Source organism: Odocoileus virginianus, chromosome 7, assembly GCF_023699985.2.
Source record: "Odocoileus virginianus isolate 20LAN1187 ecotype Illinois chromosome 7, Ovbor_1.2, whole genome shotgun sequence".
Lineage (NCBI taxonomy): Eukaryota > Metazoa > Chordata > Mammalia > Artiodactyla > Cervidae > Odocoileus > Odocoileus virginianus.
In genome coordinates, this window is record NC_069680.1 from 46,613,273 (window position 1) to 46,634,513 (window position 21,241).

The following is a 21,241-nucleotide window of genomic DNA, read 5'->3' on the forward strand; positions in this document are numbered from 1 at the left end:
ATAGTTTCTTTTAAAACTTTTTTCCCCTGATGTACATTTTTCCTATCTTAACCTCATTACCCCAAGGCTGGAATCTCACAACATCTTAACATCAACTGGTGTTATCTATAGCTTTTGAGAGCAATACTTCAACTACCAGTTTGCTCACATAGGCAGAAGGTATTATCTCTTGTGGGATTTGGTTCAATGCCATTCATGCAAGGGGTTCAGAATAAAGTCACTTGATGACTGTGCTGACTGAACTAAGAACTAAAAATGTCAAACATCATTTAAAACTATCTTAATTCTCTGTTTCCCCTCTTCACCAATTAGAACTAAGGTAGTATTATCAGAGACAACCAATTTGCAGCAGTCAGTAGTCTTTATTTCTACTTATTTCCAAGGGAAAAAACGAAACAATTTAAGAAGAAAAAATCATTTTGAATCAATCTACTACAAGCTCTTTTTAAAAGAACTACATAAATGGTCCTCTTATTCCTACTATGAACTTACTGTATTCCCCCTTTTTTTTTCCTTCCTCTATCTTTCTAAAGAAAATTTTTCCTCCACCAATGTGTTATACTTACCATATTCATTCCAGAGTCTGTAAGGATGAATTCAGTTAATCTTACTCCTAAAGACTTCCCTAATCTACCAAACTTCTACATTTTCAAGTACTTCAATAAAGTTTAAAAAAACAAAAGTTCCCTCTTAAAATCCATATGAAGACTTGTTTTAAGAAATAGATATTTAAAGATTATTCAAAATTAATATGCCAAGATTTTATTGGTAAGGTGGAAAATCTTGCTATTCAGGCATACTTAAAAATGGTTTAATTGGGCATTTATCAATCCATCTGACCCCAGGTACAGGTCTACTAATAATACACAATGAAGAAAAATAAATTTTGGTCTCTGACCCTTTGATAAATGACAAAAATAAATTAGCACTGCCTATACTTAACATAATTTTATTGTATTTGAAAATGAACTATCTCTGCTCTTCCATTCCTAAAACACTCAAATTTAAAAAGAAAATGACTCATACATTTATATACCAAGGTATAAATACATATCAAGCAAACAATAAATTATAGGAAGACTCCCAAAAAAGACCTTCTCTCCTGAACCCTTGTTTTTTATTTAACCAAAAAGGAAGCACTTTCTAAAATTTTGTCTTTAAGTCACAAAGCTTAACCACAGACTCCTTATGAACAATCATGGAAAGCTCTAAAAATAGAGATTTTTGCAATTATTGCAAAGTTAATTCATTGAGATATACTTGGGTCAAATACATCTTTCCAGGCTTCCTTTTTTCCTTTCTTTCCCTACTTACATCTCCAATACAATTCTCAGGAGTCCTGGGTAGCTGGTGGCTGCTCCATGTATGCTGCTGCTGCTGCTAAGTCATTTCAGTCGTGACCGACTCTGGGCGACCCCATAGATGGAAGCCCACCAGGCTCCCCCGCCCCTGGGATTCTCCAGGCAAGAACGCTGGAGTGGGTTGCCATTTCCTTCTCCAATGCATGAAAGTGAAAAGTGAAAGTGAAGTCGCTCAGTCATGTCTGACTCTTAGTGACCCCATGGACTGCAGCCTACCAGGCTCCTCCGTCCATGGGATTTTCCAGGCAAGAGTACTGGAGTGGGGTGCCACTGCCTTCTCTGTGCTCCATGTATACTTGCTGGATAAATGAATAAATGGATGAATGAATGGATGGATGAAGTATGGTTTTGGATTATCTAAAATAGCCAAGGTTTGATTAAGTATTAAAATCATTCTCCATTTACATTAAAAAAGCAATTAACTTTTTCATCAGCTGCAAGAATGGGAAGTGGTATAAAATAGATAACCATTTTGGCCCTTAGGATGCTCAGTAGTATATAGATCATTGGATGATCATCAAGCAATAATATTTATTAAGCACTAATTAAACCAGGAAGTTTGTTCCTATCAAAGAGTTTACAATCTAATAAAGACACACACCCTGCCCTCCACAGAAACTACTTCACTATAGCAATAGACAGTCAGAGCTAAGTCCAAAGGATGTTTTGTTAGTCTTATCTTGCTTGACCTTGCAGCAACATTGACCACACTCTCTAGATATACCTTCTTCCCTTGGTTTCTTCAGGTTGTTTTTTGTTGGTTTTCTTACCTTTGGGGTATTATTTGCTTGCCCCCATATGCACACTCATGCTCTCTCTTGGTCTTCTTTGCTGACTTTAAGTACTGACTTCCTCAGGACACTATCCTAGGCCCTCTTCTCATCTCTATGTGAGTGGCTTCTCCAACTAAAGGAAGGACCATGCCTATCTTATTAACAGCTATATTCGCAACATACATCACTGTGCCTAGGACATAATAAATAGGTATTCAGTAAATATTTGTTGAATTAAATTTACAATTGTATGCAAAGGGCAAGAATACCACCAATACCTAGGTAAAAAAAAAAAAAAAAAAAAAAACTTAGAGGGACTTAAACACTACTAGATATCAAGATTTATTATGAAAAAAAAAAAAAGATTTATTATGAAGCAATAGTAATTAGATTGTGTGGTTACTGGCATAAGGATAAGCAAATAGACAAATGGACCAAAAAGTCCAGAAACAGATCCAAAACTGTATAGTTGTTAGGTAACTGCTGACCTAACTACTTGTCTCGGCCAGACACAATGATAACTGCCTGCCTGAGTTGTCCACAAGAGGTCCCAATAAGGAACATGGTCCTGCCTCCAAAAACTAACCAGAATTCAGGAGGGGCCAAAAGAGTGAGGAGACAACCAATATCCCAGAATCCTTTGTGCTGGAACCCATCCTGGGTGAAAGATCAATGTGCCACCAGGAAGGACCCTGAATCTGACTATGGACCAGAGATGACTGGTCATAGACAACTCGGAAACTAACCATAAAATATAAGACTACAAGCCACATGGCAGAGTACATTCTCCAGGGTTCCCTTATACTCCTGCTCTCCACTCAGGCACCCTTTAACAAAAGGCTCTTGCTTTGTCAGCACACGTATTTCTTCGGACAATTCATTTCCGAATGTTACACAAGAGCCCACTCTAAGACCCTGAAAGGGGTCCCCCTTCCTGTAACATGGTGACCAGATTTCTGAAAATAGTAACACTGCAGTGGTGAAAGGATGGTCTTTTCAATAAAGGATATTGGAGTCAACTGAATATCCATATGGCAAAAAAGAGACCTTCATTCTTACCACACCATACACAAAAATCAATTCCAGATGGATTGTGGGTCTAAATGTAAAAGGTAAACAAGAAAGTCTTTAAAAGAATATATGAGAATATTTTCATGACATTAGAGTAGGCAAAAATTTTTTCAATAGGTCACAAAAGCAATAAATATAAAGGAAAAATTTAATAAACTAAACTAATTAAGAACATCTGTTTACCAAAAGTCAGAGTGAAAAATCATAGAAAGGGAGAAATATATGCAATATTCAAAATAATTATAATTCAAATACATGAAGAACTCTTACAAATTAATAACAGTGAACATCCCAAAGAAAAATGGGCAAAAGACTTCAACAAAATATACTCAAATGTTCAAAAAGCATATGAAAATGTGCTCTACATCACTTGTCACCAAAGAAATACAAAATACAACCAAAATGGCAAAAACTGGAAAAGACATAAATACCATATATTTGCAAGGATGTAGGGCAACTCATTCTCAAACACTGCTGATGGAAGTATAACTGAAACTATACAACTACACTGCAAAACTATTAACTAGGATCTATTACAGCAAATGTTGACACAACCTTCTTGTTCTTGTTCAGTCATTCAGTCGTGTCCGACTCTGCGAGCCTATGGACTGCAGCACACTAGGCTTCCCTGTCCTTCACTATCTCCTGGAGTTTGCTCAAACCCAAGTCCATTGAGTCGGTGATGCCATCCAACCACCTCATCCTCTGTCGTCCCTTCTTTTCCTGCCTTCAATCTTTCCTAGCATCAGGGTCTTTTCCAATGAATCGGCTGTTCCCATCAGGTGGCCAAAGTATTGGAGCTTCAGCTTTAGCATCAGTCCTTCCAATGAATATTCAGGGTTTATTTCTTTTAGGACTGACTGGTTTGGTTTCCTTGCAATCTAAGTGACTTTCAAGAGTCTTCTCCAGCACCACAGTTTGAAAGCATCAATTCTTCAGTCTTTAGCTTTTTTATTGTCCAGTTCTCACATCCATATATGATTACTGGAAAAACCATAGCTTTCACTATATGGCCCATTGCCAGCAAAGTAATGTCTCTGCTTTTTAATAATTTAACCTAATGTCTAGGTCTGTCATAGCTTTTCTTCCAAGGAGTAAGCATCTTTTAATTTCATGGCTGAAGTACAGTCCACAGTGATTTTTGGAGCCCAAGAAAATACACTTTTACTGTTTCCATTGTTTCCCTAACTTTTTGCAATTAAGTGATGGGACCAGATGCCATGAGCTTCGTTTTTTGAAAATTGAGATTTAAACCAGCTTTTTCACTTTCTTCTTTCACCTTCATCAAGAGGCTCTTTAGTTCCTCTTTGCTTTCTGCCATGAGGGTGGTGTCATCTGCATACCTGAGGTTGTTGATATTTCTCCCACCAATCTTGATTCCAGCTTGTGCTTCATCCAGTCCAGCATTTCTCATGATGTACTCTGCATACAAGTTAAATAAGCAGGGTGACAGTATACAGCCTTGACGTGCACCTTTCCCAATTTTGAACCAGTCCATTGTTCCATGTCTGGTTTTAACTGTTTCTTCTTGACCTGCATACTGGTTTCTCAGGAGTCAAGTAAGGTCGTCTGATATTCCCATCTGTTTAAGAATTTTCCACAGTTTGTTGTGATCCACACAGTCAAAGGCTTTAGCACAGTCAATGAAGCAGAAGTAGATGTTTTTCTGGAATTCTCTTGCTATTTTATGATTCAATGGATGTTGGCAATTGGATGTCTGGTTCTTCTGCCTTTTCTAAATCCAACTTCTATACCTAGAAGTTCTTGGTTCACATACTGTTGAAGTGCTTATAGCTTGAAAGATTTTGAGCATTACCTTGCTAGTATGTGAAATAAGTGTAATTGTGTGGCAGTTTGAACATTCTTTGGCATTGCCCTTCTTAGGGAATGGAATGAAAACTGACCTTTTCCAGTCCTGTGGCCATTGCTTAGTCTTCTAAATTTGCTGGCATATTGAATGCAGCACTCTGACAGCATCAACTTTTAGGATTTGAAACAGCTCACCTGGAATTCCATCACCTCCACTAGCTTTGTTCATAATGATGCTTCCTATGGCCCCCTTGACTTCACACTCCAGGATGTCTGGCTCTAGGTGAGTGATCACACCATCATGGTTTTGTTTATTCTTGCCACCTCTTCTTAATATCTTCAGCTTCTGTTACATCCATACCATTTCTGTCCTTTATTGTACCCATCTCTGCATGAAATGTTCCCTTGTTATCTCTAATTTTCTTGAAGAGATCTCTAGTCTTTCCCATTCCATTATTTTCCTCTATTTCTTTTCATTGTTCACTTAAAAAGGCTTTCTTATCTCTTATTGCTATTCTTTGGAACACTGAACTCAGATGAGTATAACTTTCCTTTTCTCCTTTGCCTTTCGCTGCTCTTTTCTCAGCTATTTGTAAGGCCTCCTCAGACAACCATTTTGCCTTTTTGCATTTTTTTTCTTGGGGATGGTTTTGATCACCACCTCCTGTACAATGTTACGAACCTCCATCCATAGTTCTTCAGGTACTCTCTATCAGATCTAATCCCTTCAATCTGTTTGTCACTTCCACTATATAATCATAAGGGATTTCATTTAGGTCATACCTGAATGGCTGAGTGGTTTTCCCTACTTTCTTCAATTTAAGTCTGAATTTGGTGATAAGGAGTTCATGATCTGAGCCACAGTCAGCTTCCTGTCTTGTTTTTGCTGACTATAGAGCTTCTCCATCTTTGGCTACAAAGAATAAAATTAGTCTGATTTCGGTATTGACCATCTGGTGATGTCCATGTGTAGAATTGTCTCTTGTGTTGGAAGAGGGTGCTTTGCTATGACCAGTGCATTCTCTTGGCAAAACTGTTAGCCTTTGCCCTGCTTCTTTTTGGATTCTAAGGCCAAACTTCCCTGTTAACTCCAGGTATCTCTTGACTTCCCAACTTCTGCACTCCAGTCTCCCATGATGAAAAGGACATCTTTCTTTGGTGTTAGTTCTAGAAATCTCGTAGGTCTTCATAGAACCGTTCAACTTCAGCTTCTTCAGCATTAGTGGTTGAGGCATAGACTTAGATTACTATGATACCGAATTACTTGCCTTGGAAACGAACCAAGATCATTCTGTCGTTTTTGAGATTGCACCCAAGTACTACATTTCAGACTCATTTGCTGACTCAGAGGGCTACTCCATTTCTTCTAAGGGATTCTTGTCCACAGTAGTAGATATAATGGTCATCTGAATAAAATTCACCCATTCCACACACCTTATGACCCAGCAATTCTGCATCTAGATATATACACAATAAACATGGCAACAGATGTTCACCAAAAGACATGCTCAAAACAACATTGTTCATAATAGCCCAAACCTGGAAACAACCCAAATATCCATTTATAGCAGACTGAATAAGTAAATCGTGATAGAGTCATATAATGGAATATCATAAGGCAAAGATAATGAAGAGACTCCAACTTTATAGAACAACCTAGATGAACTGCATGAATGCAATGCTGAGTGAAAAAAGTATGCCATGTAAGAATATATATGATTCCACTTATATAAAGTTCTAATAAAACTAATTGATGGGTCCAGAAGATAGTGTACTTTTGCAGAGAAATAATGATTTATGGGGGATATAAAAGGGGGCTGCAGGGATACTGATGATACTCTGTTACACATGTGTATTTACTTTAAAAATTCAGAAAACAGGACATATAATTTTTGTACTTTTCTGTTTTTCTGTTATGAAAGTGAAAGTGTTAGTTGTTCAATCATGCCCCATTCTTTGCAACCCTATGGACTGTAGCCCATCAGGCTCCTCTGTCCATAGGATTCTCTAGGCAAGAATACTGGAGTGGATAGCCATTCCCTTCTCCAGGGGATCTTCCTGACTGAGGATCGAACCTGCGTCTCCTGCATTGCAGGCAGATTCTTTACTTTCTGAGCCACCAGGGAAGCTCATTTTTTGTTGTACTTTCTTTAACTGCATAAAACATACACATGTCTAAGCAAAGGTTAACTATCTTCTCTGAAGTAAAGGAGAAAACAGCAAAATCTGGCCCAGTAGGAAGGGGAACCTTAAGTCTGGGTCACTGAAGCTAGAGAAATGAACTAGGGGGCCAGTGGAGGGAGGTGGGATTCCTATGTGCCAGACCAGTATTAGAGGCGCGCACACACACACACACACACACACACACACACACAGCAAAATCCCTCGACTTCAAAGGCCTCACAGCCTAAGGAAGGAAAAATCATTCTGGTCAACTATGATAAATAAGATATCCCCTAAGTCATCTAGAAAACTTCTAAGATTGTCATAGCCTAAGGCAATTTACATGCAGGAAGTCCATAGCATCTGAGGTAGGACTTGTTAAGCAATTCTAGATCAGAGTAAGTTTGAGAATGGAACATGAGAAAGGGAGCAAAAGGAAGCCAGGTGACTCAGGTGTGGTTTGGTGAGCACTCTGAAGAGCACCTGGGGTTCTTTATGCTTCTTGCCTCTCTGTTCATTAGTTTTAATTTTGTTCACTTATTCATTTAACAATTTTATAAGAAACCTAGCTGCAAAGTAGCAATTCCAAAACTTCACCTACTTTTTATTGACCCTGTCTCTAACCTCTATGGAAAAACTGAGGATATTACGCAGTAATTTCCTCAATTTCTCAGCTGCCTCCCTCCCTCTTTACAAATTTACCCACATCCCCACCCATACTTGCTTTCCTCCTGCCTCAAAAGAAGCTGAGTTCCCCTACAAGTCCACATTAATCCCTCCATCTGTAGTCTAGAGTTCATTCTATCTTGTTTCTTTGAGATCCATTTCATGAGTTAATTATGTCCAGGCTTCTCCTTCCCATTCCAGAGAAGATATTTAAAAGAAACCTCTAAATCCAAGCTTTACTTCTTTGACTGCCAGTTGACTCCCTAAATTTACTGCATCTAGCTTCTGCCCTACCATCCTACAAAAATTGCGCTGGCTACTGATCTTACTCATCAATGACTAACTGACAACTTTTCAATTCTTATTTTATTTGCCATTTATCCTTCATAACACTCTTGTAGTAGGCAGAATTCTAAGGTGGCCCTCCAAAGATCCAAGCTAGAAGGAAATAGGAACCCTAGTCCTGCAAAGGCAATTCAGCCAACAAGAAGAATGAACCTGAAAGTGAATCTGACACCCTAAACAGAGAACCCCAGTCATAAAGAACTATAAATTAATAAATGAATGGAGTTTCTTTAAGCCATTAAGCTTGTGGTACTTTGTTACAGAGCAGTAGCAAACTAACACAATATTCCATTGTCTGTGAAGATACTCCTGGTTCTTCACTTCTGAAGTTTATTCTCAGTTCTCTTGGCGTCTAAATACAGTTTCCCCCAGAGTTCTCCTAATTCTGCTTTCTCCAAAAGAAAGTGTTACATTCATGAACTGGAAAACTGAGTTCCCCAGTACCTAGATTTCCAGAACAAATCTTTTTACTGAACTCCAAACCACTATTTAAGCAACAACTTCTCTTAGGATCCTATAGCACTTCTCCCACAAATGTGCTTCTGCCTATATTCCTGGTTTACTTATCTAAATCCCGTTAAATGGTACCACCATCCACGTAGTCAATCAAGTTAAGAATCTGGACATGATTTCGTCCTTTCTCTTCCACCTCACTGATGGACAAGTCCAATTGGTCACTAGTGAAAGTTGCTCAGTTGTGTCCAACTCTTTAAGACCCCATGGACTGTGTAGTCCATGAAATTCTTCAGGCCAAAATAATGGAGTGGGTAGCCTTTCCCTCCTCTAGGGGATCTTTTCAACCCAGGGATCGAACCCAGGTCTCCTGCATTGCAGGCAGAGTCTATACCAGCTGAGCCACAAGGGAAGCCCAAGAATGCTGGACTGGGTTCAGTTCAGTTCAGAGTCACTCAGTCATGTCCAACTCTTTGGGACTCCATGGACTGCAGGATGCCAGGCTTCCCTGTCCATCACCAACTCCCAGAGCTTGCTCACACTCATGTGCATCAAGTCAGTGATGTCATCCCACCATCTCATCCTCTGTCGTCCCCTTCTCCTCCTGCCTTCAATCTTTCCCAGCATCAAGGTCTCTTCCAATGAGTCAGTTTTTCGTATCAGGTGGCCAAAGCATTGGAGTTGCAGCTTTAGCACCAGTCCTTCCAATGAATATTCAGGACTGATTCCACAAAGGAAGCCCAAGAATACTGGAATGGATAGCCTATCACTTCTCTAGGCAATCTTCCCGACCCAGGAATCGAACCAGGGTCTCCTGCATTGCAGGCGGATTCTTTACCAACTGAGCTATCAGGGATTGGTCACTAAAACTTGTTAATTTTGCCTCCTAAATTTCTGTTTCCCTTGTGGCTCAGCTGGTAAAGAATCCGCCTGCAATGCAGGAGACCTGGGTTCGATCCCTGGGTCAGGAAGATCCCTGGAGAAGGAAATGGCCACCCTCTCTAGTATTCTAGCCCAGAGAATTCCATGTACTGTATAGTCCACGGGGTCGCAAAGAGTTGGACACAAGTGAGCCACTTTCACTTTCACATTTCTGCTTAACATGTCCCCCTCTGCAGTCACAGGCAACACTATGTTTCACCTAAACTATGGCAGTAACATCCTAATGTCTCTCATTGCTCAGCCACTCAGTCCTGTCTGACTTTTTGTGACCCCCCAGACTGTAACCTGCCAGGCTTCTCTGTCCATGGGATTTTACAGGCAAGAATACTGGAGTGGGTTGCCATTTCCTTCTCTAGGGAATGTCTCTCATAAGCACTCTTTCAAATGTGGCCTCCACACTAAAGCCTGAGTAATCATTCACAGTTTTACCATTTTATGCCCCTTTCTAAACTCTAATTACTTTTCCCTTGCCAAGAGGATACAATACAACCTGAATCTTCTACTCTTCTTCCCAGCCATACCAAATTACTGCTACAGGTCCCTGGATGGATTGTGCTGTGTAGTATAATGCCTATGCACATATTCCTTCTGCACGAAATACCTTTGTACCTCTTGATAACCTGTTCCTACTCACCCAAGAGAGCTGACCCTGACCATGTAGGCAAAAGTGCCCACTCCTTTCTTTATATACACCTCTGTCCCACACACATATCTCTATCATAATATTCTTCATATTTGAGTATTATCTGTTTACACATCTGTCTTTCCTCCAAAAGCTCCAGGATCAGGACCATATTCATCTTTGGAATTCAGGCTCCAGGCCTGTAATGTAGAGATAAATCAAAGGAGAAAATATATTGTACTTCAATTTAGAAACTGAAAGTACTTCCTTAACTTTAGATGAAGCAAAATTCTCTTGCCATTAAAGGCATTTCAAAAACACTAGTTTAAAGACATATTTAATGTTTAATGAAGATATTCCATACTAAAATTTGATGAGATTAATTTACCCTTTCTCCTGTTGTAGGACATTTGTTTATAAATTTTCATTATTTTCCAAACTTCAGTTTCCTTAAAGTTATATTTCTAAAGAAAACAGGACTTGATGAAAGGCATAGCATTAAAGCATCTGATACATATTAGCAAAATTTTTAAGCTTCAGCAGTTTGTATTTCCTAAAGAATTAAGCTTCTAATACGAAAACAGTGTATCAATAGTGTATGCAATCCATGGGGTCTCAAAGAGTCTGACACAGGACAGAGTGACTGAACTGAACTGAACTGATACAAAAAAGAATCATATAGTTACTATTCTGATAATAACCTAATGTAGAACGATGTCTCTACTGTTTTGATTTAGCAAATAAGATTAAGTCTCTTTGAGCATCCTAATGTTTACTACTTTATCGTTCTTTATCGTAATTTCATGTGATGATGAAATAGTAAAGATATGGTTATGTACTTACATCCTATGTTTGTTGGAGATTTCATTTCAAAGAATGACATGTAAATGTGTACGTGTGTGTTTCCAGATGGCTCAGTGGTAAAGAATCCGCCTGCTAATGCAGGAGAAGCAGGAGACGTGGGTTTGATCCCTGGGTCATCAAGATCCCTTGGAGGAGGAAATGGCAACCCACTCCAGTATTCTTGCTTGGAAAATCCCTTAGACAGAGGAGGCTGGTGGGCTACAGTCCCACCAGGTCATCAAGAATCAGAGACGACTTAGAAACTGAGCACGTGTATTCCGTTAGAGAAAAAAAGATGAGCAGACTTCATCTATGTTCCCTATGTTTCTAGACTCAAACTGTATTAAATCTAAAACCTAATATTCATGGAGGTTGCCAAAAGGTACAAACCTCTAGTTATAAAATGTAATATATAGCACAGGGATTATGGTTAATAAGGCTGTACTGTATATTCGAAAGTAGCTAAGAAAATAGATCTTTAAAGTTCCCATCACAAGAAAAAAAATTTTAACTATTAGTGATGATGAATGTTAACTAGATTTATTGTGGTGATCATTTTGCAATGATCAAATATCAAACCATTGTTATATACATGAAAGTAATATAATGTTATATGCAATTATATTTCAATTTAAAAGCCCTAATATTCATAAATATTTCAAGTACCCATGTCAATCTTGGGTCTGAATAATGTTCAGTAGACCAAGATATTTTACATAAAAAGTTTTATGCATCAAAAGTTTGTAAACATAAACAGGAACTAGATTTGTTTTCTTAAAAAACCAACCCAAACTATTTTTAGATTTTATCCAATGGCAAATTGAGCCTCCTAACCACATTCAAAAAACTAAGATCATGGTATCTGGTCCCATCACCTCATGGGAAATAGACGGGCAGACAGTGGAAACAGTGTCAGACTTTATTTTTTTAGGCTCCAAAATCACTGCGGATGGTGACTGCAGCCATGAAATTAAAAGACGCTTACTCCTTGGAAGGAAAGGTTGGTCATAACTTATGATATGATATACTTAAGATAGCATATTAAAAAGCAGAGACATTACTTTGCCAACAAAGGTCCGTCTGGTCAAGGCTATGGTTTTTCCAGTGGTCATGTATGGATGTGAGAGTTGGACTGTGAAGAAAGCTGAGCGCCAAAAAATTGATGCTTTTTAACTGTGGTGTTGGAGAAGACTCTTGAGAGTCCCTTGGACTACGTAAGGAGAACCAACCAGTCCATCCTAAAGGAGATGAGTCCTGGGTGTTCACTGGAAGGACTGATGCTGAAGCTGAAACTCCAATACTTTGGCCACCTCATGCGAAGAGTTGACTCATTAGAAAAGACCCTGATGCTGGGAGGGATTGAGGGCAGGAGGAGAAGGGGACGACAGAGGATGAGATGGCTGGATGGCATCATCGACTCGATGGGCATGAGTTTGAGTAAACTCCGGGAGTTAGTGAAGGACAGGGAGGCCTGGCGTGCGGTCACAAAGAGTCAAGCACAACTGAGCGACTGAACTGGACTGAACTGAACTGAAAACCACAAGGCACTATCCTCTACAAACTGTTTTTGATACAGCATACCTTCCTTCATCCCATGTACAGAGGATCCTGGCCGGCTATAGTCCATAGGGCGGCAAAGAGTTGGACACGACTGAGCGATGGAACATGCACACACCTTCCTTCAGTCAACTACAGCCTGATCATTTTCCTTCTCTTGTCATGGTAACTCACTTACAAGAACCTTCTGGAGACTGCAAAAATTGCAGAATGATTTCAGAAAATATAATTAATCTTTATAAGTTAGTTCTTCTTCCCCTAAAATAACTGCCATTTTATATTTAAATTTTTCATTTTAAAATACTATTGTGAAAGGCCATGAGCTCCTTCAGAAGACTTCAAAAAAGCAAACCCTACCTAATCTTTTAAGTTGTTCTTCAAATCTCCTGACAGTTTCACCATTTTATTTTAAATGCTGTTCACGAGTTGTGCTCATTAGACTGGAGTCAACAGGCACCTCTTGAGGCGCTGCTGCAGAAGTATCACCAGCTTCCAGAATTTCAACCTCCATCCCCAAAGGTTTAGCTACAGCTTTAAGCATTTTCCCAAAAGCATTCCAATTGCCAGCTGGAAAATTTCATGTTCAAGTTTCACCACATCACTCATAGTTATCTATTGGGCAAGAGCAAACATTTACCTTAGTATTTAGAACTCTCCCCTTCTAATCCAAACCTATGTTATTAGATAGCATTGGCCCTGCTTCTCCAGGTAAATATGTCTATTGAACCCTACTGATGCTACTGGTCCCATATGGTGTAGCCTTCTCATCCTCCCTACTTATTCTAATTTTACCTTTCTTAGGGGCTGAGTTCAAACCCCAGTTCCGAAAAAAGAGCATTAATCTGTACCACACATTTATAGCTGTGTGTTTCTATTTACCTTTTCTGGTATAATTATGTTAACTCCTCAACCAGAACTCTAAGTTTCTTAAGAGAAGGCACTAGAACTCATGCCTCTGTTCTCCCTCAAAAACAGGTAGAGACTCTTGCAAGGAGCCTTGTAATAAGAGGTAACATTTATGGCACATACACAGTGTGCCAAATGCTTTCTGCTTATTAGTTCATTTAACCCATGTAATAAATCTATGCAGTAAGTACTGTTATTGTCCCTAATTTGAGACAAGAAAATGGAAACTTAGAAAGGTGATTTACCTGTCCGAAGTAAAAAAATTAGTTTGAACTAGGACTTAATTTCAGGTTTGTCTGACTCTAAATTGTCTTCTAATTAGTGACTCATACAAGCAGAGTCTCTTGCCCTCAATTTAGTTCAGTCCAGTTGCTCATTCTTGTCCAACTCTTGGCGACCCCATGGACTGCAGGATGCCAGACTTCCCTGTCCATCACCAACTCCCAGAGTTTACTCAAACTCATGTCCATTGAGTCTATGATGCCATCCAACCATCTCATCCTCTGTCATGCCCTTCTCCTCCCACCTTCAATCTTTCCCAGCAGCAGGGTCTTTTCAAATGAGTCAGCTCTTCACATCAGGTGGCCAAAGTATTGGAGTTTCAGCTTCAGCATCAGTTCTCCCAATGAATATTCAGGACTGATTTCCTTTAGGATGGACTGGTTGGATCTTCTTGCAGTCCAAGGGACTCTCAAGAGTTTTCTCCAACACCACAGTTCAAAAGCATCAATTCTTCTGTGCTAAGCTTTCCTTATAGTCCATCTCTCATATCCACACATGACTACTGGAAAAACCATAGCTTTCACTAGATGGACCTTTGTTGGTAAACTAATGTCTCTGCTTTTTAATATGCTATCTAGGTTGGTCATAGCTTTTCTTCCAAGAAGCAAAACGTCTTTTAATTTCATGGCTGCAGTCACCATCTGCAGTGATTTTGGAGCCCCCCCAAAATAAAGTCTCTCACTGTTTCCACTGCTTCCCCATCTATTTGCCATGAAGTGATGGGACCAGATGCCATGATCTTCATTTTTTGAATGCTGAGTTTTAAGCCAGTTTTTTCCCTCTCCTCTTTCACTTTCATCAAGAGGCTCTTCAGTTCCTCTTCGCTTTCTGCCATAAGGGTGGTGTCATCTGCATATCTGAGGTTATTGACATTTCTCCCTGCAGTCTTGATTCCAGCTTGTGCTTATCCAGCCCAGCGTTTCTCATGATGTACTCTGCATATAAGTTAAATAAGCAGGGTGACAATATACAGCCTTGACGTACTCCTTTCCCAACTTGGAATCAGTCTGTTGTTCCATGTCCAGTTCTAACTGTTGCTTCCTTACCTGCATACATATTTCTCAGGAGGCAGGTCAGGTAGTCTGGTATTCCCATCTCTTTCAGAATTTTCCACAGTTTGTTGTGATCCACACAGTCAAAGGCTTTGGCATAGTCACTAAAGCAAAAGTAGATTTTTTCTGGAACTCTCTTGCTTTTTTGATAATCCAGCAGATGTTGGCAATTTGATCTCTGGTTCCTCTGCCTTTTCTATATCCAGCTTCAACATCTGGGAGTTCATGGTTCATGTACTGTTGAAGCCTGGCTTGGAGAATTTTGAGCATTACTTTGCTAGCGTGTGAGATGAGCGCAATTGAGCTGTAGTTTGAGCATTCTTTGGCATTGCCTTTCTTTGGGATTGGAGTGAAAACTGACCTTTTCCAGTCCTATGGCCATTACTGAGTTTTCCAAATTTGCTGGCATATTGAGTGCAGCACTTTCACAGCATCATCTTTTAGGATCTGAACTGGAATTCCATGATCTCCACTAGCTTTGTTCATAGTGATGCTTCCTAAGGCCCATTTGATTTCCAGGTCTGGTTCTAGGTGAGTGATCACACTGTCATGATTATCTGGGTCATGAAGATCTTTTTTGTTTAGTTCTTCTGTGTATTCTTGCCACCTCTTCTTAATATCTTCAGCTTCTGTTATGTCCATACCATTTCTGTACTTTATTGTGCCCATCTCTGCATGAAATGTTCCCCTGGTATCTCTAATTTTCTTGAAGAGATCTCTAGTCTTTCCCATTTTATTGTTTTCCTTTATTTCTTTGCATTAATCACTGAGGAAGGCTTTCTTATCTCTCTTTGCTATTCTTTGGAACTCTGCATTCAAATGGGTATATCTTTCCTTTTCTCCTTTGCCTTTCACTTCTCTTCTTTTCACAGCTATTTGTAAGGCCTCCTCAGACAACCATTTTGCCTTTTTGCATTTCTTTTTCCTGGGAATGGTCTTGATCCCTGCCTCCTGTACAGTGTTACGAACCTCCGTCCATAGTTCTTCAGGCACTCTGTCTGTTAGATCTAATCCCTTGAATCTGTTTGTCACTTCCACTATATAATCATAAGGGATTTGATTTAGGTCATATCTAAATGGTCTAGTGGTTTTCCCTACTTCTTCAATTTAAGTCTGAATTTGGCAATAGGAGTTCATGAGCTGACCCACAGTCAGGTCCCAGTCTTGTTTTTGCTGACTATATAGAGCTTCTCCATCTTTGGCTGCAAAGAATATAATCAATCTGATTTTGGTATTGACCACCTGGTGATGTCCATGTGTAGAGTCTTCTCTTGTGTTGTTGCAAGAGGGTGTTTGCTATAACCAGTGCGTTCTCTTGGAAAAACTCTACTAACCTTTGCCCTGCTTCATTTTGTACTCCAAGGGCAAATTTGCCTGTTACTTCGGGTATTTCTTGATTTCTTACTTTTGCATTCCAGTCCCCTATAATGAAAAGGACTTCTTTTTTGGATGTTAGTTCTAGAAGGTCTTGTAGGTCTTCACAGAACTGTTCAGCTTATTCAGCATTACTGGTCGGGGCACAGACTTAGATTATTGCGATACTGAATAGTTTGCCTTGGAAATGATCACAGATCATTCTGTCATTTTTGAGATTGCATCCAAGTACTGCATTTCGGACCCTTTTGTTGACTGTGATGGCTACTCCATTTCTTCTACAGGATTCTTGCCCACAGCAGTAGATATAATGGTTACCTGAGTTAAATTTACCCATTCTAGTCCAGTTTCGTTCGCTGATTCCTAAAATGTTGATGTTCACTCTTGCCATCTCTTGTTTGACCACTTCCAAGTTGCCTTGATTCATGGACCTCACATTCCAGGTTCTTATGCAATATTGCTCTTTACAGCATCAGAGTTTACTTCCATCACCAGTCACATCCACAGCTGGGTGGTATTGTTACTTTGGCTCCATCTCTTCTTTCTTTCTGGAGTGATTTGTCCACTGATTTCCAGTAGCATATTGGGCACCCACTGACCTGGGGAGTTCATCTTTCAGTGTCCTATCTTTTTGCCTTTTCATACTGTTCATGGGATTTTCAAGGCAAGAATACTAAAGTGGTTTGCCATTCTCTTCTCCAGTGGACCATGTTTTGTCTCTTGTCCTACTTGATATAAACAGCCAAGCAGATAGTTTGGGCTTCAGAGGTGGGAAGAGAGAGTAAATTATGGTTCAGCAACTTTCCTTTCTCCCTTTGACACAAAGTTTTTATTCAATGACCCTCTTCCAACAATACAAGAGACAAATCTACACATGGACATCACCAGATGGACAATACTGAAATCAGATTGATTATATTTCTTGCAGCTGAAGATGGAGAAGCTCTAGATAGTCCAACAAAAACAAGACAGGGAGCTGACTGTGGGTCAGATCATAAACTCATTGCAAAATTCAGACTTAAACTGAAGGAAGTAGGGAAAACCACTCAGCCATTCAGGTATGACCTAAATCAAATTCCTTATGATTATATAGTGGAAGTGACAAACAGATTCAAGGGATTAGCTCTAATAGACAGAGTACCTGAAGAACTATGGACGGAGGTTCATAACACTGTACAGGAGGCAGTGATCAAAACCATCCCCAAGGAAAAAAAATGCAAAAAGGCAAAATGGTTGTCTGAGGAGGCCTTACAAATAACTGAGAAAAGGAGAGAAGCTAAATACAAAGGAAAAACAGGAAAGATATACCCATCTAAATGGAGAGTTCCAAAGAATAGCAAGGAGAGATAAGAAACCCTTCATAAGTGAATGACACAAAGAAATAGAGGAAAACAACAGAATGTGAAAGACTAGACATCTTCTCAAGAAAGCTAGAGATACCAGAGGAACATTTCATGCACAGATGAGCACAATAAAGGACAGAAACAGTATAGACCTAACAGAAGCAGAAGATATTAAGAAGAACTGGCAAGAATACACAGAAAAACTGTACAAAAAAGATCTTAATGACCCAGATAACCACAATGGTGTGATCACTCACCTAGAGTCAAGGATCCTAGCATGTGAAGTCAAGTGGGCCTTAGGAAGATTCACTACAAACAAAGCTGGTGGAGATGATGGAATTCCAGCTGAGCTGTTTAAAATCCTAAAAGATGATGCTGTGAAAGTGCTGCACTCAATATGCCAGCAAATCTGGAAAACTCAGCAGTGGCCACCGGACTGGAAAAGGTCAGTTTTCATTCCAACCCCAAAGAAAGGCAATGCCAAAGAATGTTCAAACTACCACACAATTGCATTTATTTCACATGCTAACAAGGTAATGCTCAAAACGTTTCAAGCTAGTTCATCTCATGTGAACTGACAACTTCTAGACATAGAAGCTAGATTTAGAAAAGGTAGAAGAACCAGAGATCAAATTGCCAACATCCGTTGGATCATGGAAAAAGCAAGGGAGCTCCAGAAAAACATCTACTCCTGCTTCATTGAGTGTGCTAAGAACCTTTGACTGTGTGGATCACAATAACTGTGGAAAATTCTTAAACAGATGGGAATACCAGACGAACTTACTTGCCTTCTGAGCAAACTGTATGCAGGTCAAGAAGCAATAGTTAGAACCAGACACAGAACAATCGACTGCTTCAAAATTGGGAAAAGAGTATGTCAAGGCTGTATATAGTCACCCTGCTATTTAACTTGTATGCAGAGTACATCATGTGAAATGCCAGGCTAGATGAAGTTCAAGTTGTAATCAAGACTGCCGGGAAAAATATCAATAATCTCAGATACACAGATGACTCCACCCTTTTGGCAGAAAGCAAAGAGGAACTAAAGAGCCTCTTGATGAAGTTGAAAGAGGAGAGTGATAAAGCTGGCTTAAAACTCAACATTCAAAAAATTAATATCATGGCATCCAGTCCCATCACTTAATGGCAAATAGATGGGGAAACAATGTAAATAGTAACAGAGTGTACTTTCTCGGGCTCCAAAATCACTGCAGATGGTGACCGCATCCATGAAATTTAAAAATGCTTGCTCCTTGGAAGAAAAGCTATGACAAACCTAGACAGTGTATTAAAAAGCAGAGACATCTGTTTACTGATAAAGGTCCATACAGTCAAAGCTATGGTTTTTCCAGTAGTCACGTGAGATTTGGACTGACTATAAAAAAGGCTGCGTGTTGAAAAATTAATGCTTTTGAACTGTGGTGTTGGAGAAGACTCCTGAGAGTCCCTTCGACTGCAATGAGATCAAATCAGTCAATCCTAAATGAAATCAATCCTGAGTATTCGTTGGAAGGACTGATGCTGAAGGTGAATCTCCCATACCTGGGCCACCTGATGCAAAGAGCTGACTTATTGGAAAAGATCCTGATGCAAGGAAAGATTGAAGGCAGGAGAAGGGGGAGAAAGAGGATGAGAATGCTTGCATGGCATTATTGACTCAATGGGCATGAGTTCAAGCAAGCTCTGGGAGATGGTGAAGGACAGAGAAGCCTGGCATCCTGTGGTCCATGGGGTCACAAAGAGTCGCACACAACTGAGCGACTGAACAACTTTCCTTTCTCCCCCTTGACACAAAGCTTTTATTCAATGACCTTTGCCTGAAGACCAAAGATAAATTCTAACCAAAAGACTGCAGATTCCATCTATGGGTAGGACCCAGTCCCACTCCAGAGTGTTCTAAAAACAACATGACTGCTCCCAAGAGGATGAATCATCAAAAGAACTGATTTCAGTCTTAGATCTAGAGAACAAGGCTGGTCCAGGCCTGAAAAACATGGACAAAATCTTTCTTGGCCATAGTCTCTATACAGGTATGCAGTAGGTGTTGTACAAGTTAATGAGTCACCAGGATCACCAGAACCAAAGGGAAGGGCAATGGTCAATGTTTCTACCCACGTCACCCTTAGATCCTGGTATCTGAAACTGTGTGATATCAGTGCCTTACATTCACAGAGGGGATTAGACTTTACCAGACTCCAACTTACTATCTCACTTGCTGTGGAGAAATAGCACTAACAGGGCCCTCGTGTTTGCTTTTGCAGTGCACCAGAAAGCTGGCCAAGGAGGCTAGTGGAGACTGAAATCTCGCACAGACTCTGCTCACCAGGCTCATGACTCTTACTGGCAGACCTTTATCTGCCTAGAGGAAAAGGCACCTTTTCTTCATTTCCACAAAGAAACTGTATGAACAGGTGACAGCACCAAAGGTGACTACTGGAATCCCTATCTTAAATATGTGGGTGTCAGTTATACCTCAATAAAGCTAGAAAAATAAATAATAAATAAAAAAGTGGAAACCCAGGCTCAAAGATGTTACAAGATACAGCTATAAGTGGTGGATCCAAGATTAGAAATCAAGTTTTCCAAAGCTAAAAGCTGTTTTTTTGAAAAAAATAAACAAAATTGACAAACCATTAGCAAGACTCATTAAGAAACAAAGAAATTAACAAAATTAGACATGAAAATGGAGAGATCACAACAGACAACACTGAAATACAAAGGATCATAAGAGACTACTACCAGCAGCTCTATGCCAATAAAATGGACAACTTGGAAGAAACGGACAAGTTCTTAGAGAAGTATAACTTTCCAAAACTGAACCAGGAAGAAATAGAAGATCTTAACAAAACGATCACAAGCAAGGAAATCGAAACTGTAATCAGAAATCTTCCAGCAAACAAAAGCCCAGGACCAGATGGCTTCACAGCTGAATTCTACCAAAAATTTAGAGAAGAGCTAACACCTATCTTACTCAAACTCTTCCAGAAAATTGCAGAAGAAGGTAAACTTCCAAACTCATTCTATGAGGCCACCATCACCCTAATTCCAAAACCAGACAAAGAAGACACAAAAAAAGAAAACTACAGGCCAATATCACTGATGAGCATAGATGCAAAAATCCTTAACAAAATTCTAGCAAACAGAATCCAACAACATATTTAAAAAATCATACATCATGACCAAGTGGGCTTTATCCCAGGAATGCAATGATTCTTTAATATCCACAAATCAATCAATGTAATACACCACATTAACAAATTGAAAGATAAAAACCATATGATTATCTTAATAGATGCAGAAAAAGCCTTTGACAAAATTCAACATCCATTTATGATTAAAACTCTCCAGAAAGCAGGAATAGAAGGAACATACCTCAACATAATAAAAGCTATATATGACAAACCCACAGCAAGCATCACCCTCAATGGTGAAAAATTGAAAGCATTTCCCCTGAAATCAGGAACAAGACAAGGGTGCCCACTCTCACCACTACTATTCAACATAGTTTTGGAAGTTTTGGCCACAGCAATCAGGGCAGAAAAAGAAGTAAAAGGAATCCAGATAGGAAAAGAAGAAGTGAAACTCTCTCTGTTTGCAGATGACATGATCCTCTACATAGAAAACCCTAAAGACTCTACCAGAAAATTACTAGAGCTAACCAATGAATACAGTAAACTTG

General features: G+C 39.5%; 1 protein-coding gene across 6 annotated transcripts in view; it reads right to left on the reverse strand.

The window, feature by feature from the left end:
- CPEB3 (cytoplasmic polyadenylation element binding protein 3) overlaps positions 1-21,241 on the reverse strand; it is a 199,480-nt gene that overhangs the window by 153,136 nt on the left and 25,103 nt on the right. The window lies entirely within an intron of this gene.